Source organism: Oryctolagus cuniculus, chromosome 13 (genome assembly GCF_051225735.1).
Source record: "Oryctolagus cuniculus isolate XC-2025 breed Fujian yellow rabbit chromosome 13, ASM5122573v1, whole genome shotgun sequence".
Lineage (NCBI taxonomy): Eukaryota > Metazoa > Chordata > Mammalia > Lagomorpha > Leporidae > Oryctolagus > Oryctolagus cuniculus.
Window position 1 is genome coordinate 110312445 of NC_142879.1, and position 6000 is coordinate 110318444.

Genomic DNA, 6000 nt, shown 5'->3' on the forward strand with positions numbered 1-6000 from the left:
CTGCTTTGCAGCCGGAGGGGTGTGAAGCCCAGGACATGCAGGAGGCCGGATCGCGGCGGTCCCAGCCAGCAAGCCAAAGACACGGTGGCTCTGTGGCTGCTAAAGTGGAAGGCCCAGTGCTGGCCGAAGACGCGGTGGCTCCGTGGCTGCTAAAGTGGAAGGCCCAGTGCTGGCCGAAGACGCGGTGGCTCCGTGGCTGCTAAAGTGGAAGGCCCAGTGCTGGCTGAAGACGCGGTGGCTCCGTGGCTGCTAAAGTGGAAGGCCCAGTGCTGGCCGAAGACGTGGTGGCTCCGTGGCTGCTAAAGTGGAAGGCCCAGTGCTGGCCGCAGGTCGTGCACTCAAGGCCGAGAAGCTTCTGAAGGATAAAAAGAGGGTCCCGGGAGAGCGTTGCGGCGTCGCCTCCGCTCCCTGGTGGCTCTGTCCTCGGGTTTCTCTGAGCACGTGCGAGTCGTGGGAAGGGCTGGTGTGCAGGACGTTGCAGGGCATCAAGGTCCACAAAGACGTATTCAGCGGAACTGATGTCTTCTAAACATGCCCACGCTTCCACTGAGTGGGTAACGGCTGCGCGCGATAAACCAGCACGTGTCCCCGACGTCTCCGAGACGCCACAAGCGCCGTTTGCCAGTATTTATAGTTTGCAATCAAACAGGAGTCAGGGCTGTAAATTGCTACCCTGAATATAATATTTTTGTTTCATGAAAGTCTGAGCTTTCAACCCCAAAGCAACAAATCAGTCCTCTCCTTATTGCGCCTGTCACAGCCCCATCCCTGGGAATGGCCACGTTTATTGCCACCGTCAGCCGCCCCGTGTGGACGGCCAGGGAGGGCGAGACACAAGCATCAACCCAGGAGCCGTGCTGGGGAGAGGCCCACCACGTGGAGGCCACGTATTTGGTGTGGCTCAAGTTTCCATGCCCTGTGATGTCACCGCTGTGGCCGGGACTCTCGGCACGAGGGCCAAGGGCTCTGAGGGGCTGGGCTGAGCCCACAGCTCTTGTTAACCTGAGCATGCGCTGGGCCTCTCTGAGGGCTGCGTCTCAGGGGCCCCGTTGCCTTAGCTCCCGAGGGACAGTTGGGTGCACGGGAAGGGTCTCACCTGCAGGTTCTGTCTTTGACAGGTGGAGCGAGACCTGCTTCCCCCACGTGGGACACATCCCCAGCCTGATGCCCTCTGAGGGCTCAGGAGCCGGCCTTCCTGAGGCAAAGCTCGGCCTGGGCAGGGACCACGGCCAGGTGATGGAAACCATCATGGCTGAGACCCGTTGCTGGAGGCTCGGCAGCAGCTGGTCAGCGTGGAGGTGTTCTGGACGTTTCGAGAAATCACTTTGGCTGTCTGCGGGACCAGCATGAGGCCATGGCTCCTGCTGATGTCCAGGACACAGGTAAGATGGGTTCCTTTCCCTGTCTTCTTCCTCTGCCAAACGTGGATTCCAGGGACAGGCGTTTGGTGCCGCAGTTCAGTCGCCACTAGGGATGTCCACATCTCATAGCAGGGTCGTTCCTCCACTTACGGTTCCAGCTTCCTGCTGAAGTGCACCCTGGGAAGCAGAGGGTGGCCCAGGTACTTGGATTCCTGGTCCAGGTGGACTTCCAGACTCCTGGCTTCAGCTTGTCCCAGTCCTAGCTATTGCAGGCATCGGGGCAGGGAGGCAATAGATGGGAGCGCACGTGCGCTCTCTCTCTTTCTCTCTCAAGTAAAATGAAAATAAATAAAAATGTGCAAAATGAACTCTGCCATAAACACAGAACTTGCCAGGCACACTTTCACCAGTACAGGCAGCACACCTGAAGTCGGGGACCCTGGCACACAGAGCCTGGGTCCCTGCAGAGACCCTGTCAGGCAGAGCCCAGGTGTGGTGGTCCCTGCGGGGACCCTGGCACACAGAGCCTCGGTGTGGTGGTCCCTGCGGGGATTCTCACAGGGACACCTCCAGGACCCCTACTCAATCCACGTTGCATCCTTCTTGGTTTGACCAGAGTGGCCCTGTATATAAAATGGCCCAGAGATTAATTTCCTTGTAATCTAAGTGATTTTGATAACATTGGCTTGAATCTCCCAAATCAACCAGAAAACAGCCCTCAGCAGAAACATGAACTGAGATGCCTTGCTTGCAAATTCCCTCGCTGTTTGTCCTGGCCCTTTGCATCCGTGTGCTTCTGACCACTGCACGTAGGGCCCTCAGCCGCTGCCCACTGCAGAGTCCTGGCTGTGTAGGAAGCTCCACACTACCTATGCACTTAGAAAGCAAAGCACAGCGTCTGACTCGCTCCGTTCCTCCTAACGGAGGAACAGCGTGTTGCTGTCATTTGCTTGGGACGATGAGTACCAACCGAGGAGGGGGTTGGATGAAAACTGCACTGGAAACAGGGAAGCTGAACTGCTGGCGGGTGGGTGCATGCTGTGGTGAGGAGCTTACCTGCTCTGTGCCTCCGTTTCTCCACTCAGATCTCAGCATGGACTCTTCCACAGGGCATGCGGGGATCAGAGGGCGGGTGGGTGTTCCACGCACAAGAGCAAGCTGGTGCCTCTCCTAACTCGGTTGCAGACTGGCCCTGGTCAAGGGGCTGTGTCTTGCTTCGAGATGAACTGAGATGAATTATGGAGGACTTGGGCACGATTCAGAGAGAGCAGTGAGGATGATCCAACGCCTGGGAAATGAGCCCCACAAGAAAAGACCAGAGAGAGAAATCCAGGGTGTTGGGCAATAGAAGGGTGATCGAGAATGTGAGGTAAGCCCTGGTGATAAGCATATTGACACACGCCGTTACGTCATGCAGGGGTTCTACACGGTGTGACGTCACGTGTAGACCCTGCGTGCACTGTGATGTCACACACAGATGTTCCGTGTGCGTGGCTGCTCATTTGTAACACTGCCTGCAGAAACCGTGAGGTCATGGTCAGAACCTGGCTGGAGTTGAACAGAGAATCCAGGCTCAAGAAACACTTCCACGTTCACGCATCTGGCTAAATGCCAAAGCTCAGAGCTCGGCGCAGGCCCAGTCTGAGCCCTGCAGCCACGCCGCCTGGCGAGGCTTCCCCAGGGGATCTGCAGGCCGCACTCAGGCAGGCACAGCGGCCGCCACCGTCCTTCAGGGCTCACCGTGCATCAGCGCCACGCGTTTGAGGCTTTACTTATTCTCTCTACATTCCTGTCCACTGGATCATCCTTCCTTCCTGAGCTGAATGAAGCCAGCAGTTACAAAACAAAACAAAAAAATTGGAAACAGAAGCTGCGACTTTGCAAAGATGGCTGGAAGCTGGTGGTGCAGTGGGTGTAGACGACGGGCGCAGCAGCAGCGGAGCTCCAGGGAGTGCTGTGCGGGACACACGCCGCTGAAGGACCAGGAACGCGGCGCTGCCCTGGAAGACGCCGTGCTCTGTCGGGTCGTTCTGAGAGGCTGTTGTGGGTGCTGGCACACACACACACGTGAGGGTGGTGAAAAAGTGCGGGACATGGAATGAAAAGACAGGCTTTATTGTGGTGGGAAAAACATTCAAATCCACCACAGATTTTCAGTAACACAAAGTTTCCGTGAGCCTCGGAAGCTGCCTCTTACCTGCATCCACGTGTGCGTGTGTGTGCACCCTCTCACGTGTATGGGGGTGTTGCCTGGACTATTTCTCAGGAGGCAGGGAGACCCCAGAACGCTGGTTACCAGTTACGGAGACCCTGTGAGGCGCGCAGGACCGTCTCTGCTCTCTGTCATGCGACCGCATTTTGAGCACTGGGTGTGATTCCTGCGATGCAGCCTATGAAATCTGACAGCAAGAGCGACTGGGGTCAGCTGAAGACGGCTTAGGAAGTGCGGAGAACTGGCCACAGAGACGCTTTCAGATCCAACTGCAGTGACCACTGAGCCTGGAGCCAGGGAGAAATGTGGAGAGCCCGGGAGATGCCAGCGTGGGGGGAGCTGGACACGGCAGAGGCGCCGTCAGTGGCAGCGTGAGCGTGAGCCTCTGAAATCCAACTTCTACCACTTCAGCTTCACTTTCTAAAGTTAAATGTTTTAACTTACACGTGTATTTGAAGGTGGGGGGAGAGAGATTGATTGACTGACTGACTGATTCCATCCTTGGTTCATTCCCCCTATTTTTGCAACAGCCGGAGCTGGGCCAGGCCAAGGCAGGAGCTGGAAGTCAGCTACTTGCTCCATCACCCCTGCCCCTCAGGACCTAATAGCAGGAAGCTGGATGCCCCAGTGGTGTCTTCAGGGCCAGGTGAAAGGCCCACCCTTACGGCTTCACTTCAAGTCCCCAGCAGTGGCTCTGTTCCCTCTGGGGACCCAGGAGCACACCAGCAGCCAATGCAGAGGCTGCAGAGAGAGTGACAGGGCCCTCGGCCACTCTGTCCCCCCACCGCACCTCCTGTCTGTGCCTCTGCGCTCTCTCCACTGCCGTCTCTGTGCAGTGGCCGTGACTACACGCTGACAGCACAGCTGGGCCTCGTCCATCGGCTTGGAGTTCTGGGGAACCGCCATGTTGACTTCACCCGGGAATTAGCCTCACCGTGCAGACGGCTGTGTGCCATCTGTGGAGGCCCTGGGCTCTGATAGGCTAACGTCAAGCCTGGATTCCAATTTTAAGTTGCTTCTAAGTGGAGCCTGGTGCCTTTTGAACATTAAGTGATAGTGATTGAGATTGCCATGACTGACTGTCACAGTGTAAAGTTACGGGAGGATCGTCTTAGTTGCCAACTAGTGTTTCAGTCTGCGTGTTTACCCCCATGAGACAGAAACACAGAGTTCTGAAGGTACCTGCTCTCTGTTGGGACGCACGCGGAAGACGAGGCACGGGGTCCCCTAAGACGTTCTTGGCACACGCAGCGTGCAAACCCAGGGAGAGAAGGGTCCATATGGCACACAGCATCTCTAGTTGAAAAATAAGCCTTCTCGAGGAAGGAGGCTTGGGGATTCTGAAGTCAAACTGCAAGGAACAAATGTGCTATTTTAATTTTGGCCTTGACACTTCCTCCCCTGGAAGGGCCTCAGCATTGCATTCTGCTCAGCACACGCCATGCCAGAGGCGCCCGCTCTCTGCTTTGCAGGGCTGGGCCGAGGCCGTGCAGCCTCAGGGGGCCGGAGGAGGGGCTCTAGCTGAGTCCCCAGCAGGCCCCAGGCAGGCGGAACCTCCAGAGCTGGGGTGCTTCTTCCCCGCCCCCACCACTCCCTTTGAATTTCAGAGGTGGGTGCCTGGGCGTACTCACACATTAGACCCGCTCTCCCGACCCTGAAACACCTGCTTCTGCCCCGGAGTGGGCCCTGGGTCCTTCCTTCCCTCACCTGGGAACAGGCGCCTCCTGGCTCGTGCCCCGTGAGGTGGGGGCCGCGGGCCAGAGTGACAGACGTCTGTGTCCCACCAGGACAATTTGTCGGCCTCGTTATCGCGAGCTGTGTGGTAGCACGGCCGGAGGTCTGGGTCAGAGTGGCTTCCAATTAAAACTCTCTGGAGGACGGATTTATGTTTGGTCCATTTCAAACCCACTGGGCTGCGACTTATCACGGAGCTTGTCAAAAGGGTTTAAAAGCCATTAATTCCTTTTGTTTAAGATGTAAAGACATAAACGAATGAGCCAGGGGTTAAGAAAAAAAGAGAGCCCCTCCACTCCCCCCCCCTTTTTTTTACCTTAAAGGAGAAAAGAACGAAAGGGAAAAACGGTCTTGGTCCACGTGTTTTGTGGATGCAGTGAAACATTCAGCCGGAGGCTCAGTTTTGCAAGGTCGTGTCCGGTGGATTGGGCGCCTCTGCTTGGAGCGCAGTCACCATGGACGACAGGGAGTGGCCCTTACCTCGTAGGCCAGGAGCGCCTCTCAGAGCCCCCGTCCTTCGGGGCCGTGCTGCTTTGCTTAAAGAAAAGCATGCAAAGTCAGGTTAAGAAGCTTGTGTGGCGTCAGCATAAAGAGATGGGTTATTTCAGGAAAAAATCCTCCATCTGAGACCTGGTTCACAGCACGAAGGAGGCAGGAAGAGGTGGTGGGCAGAATGTTCTGGAGCAGGGTCCT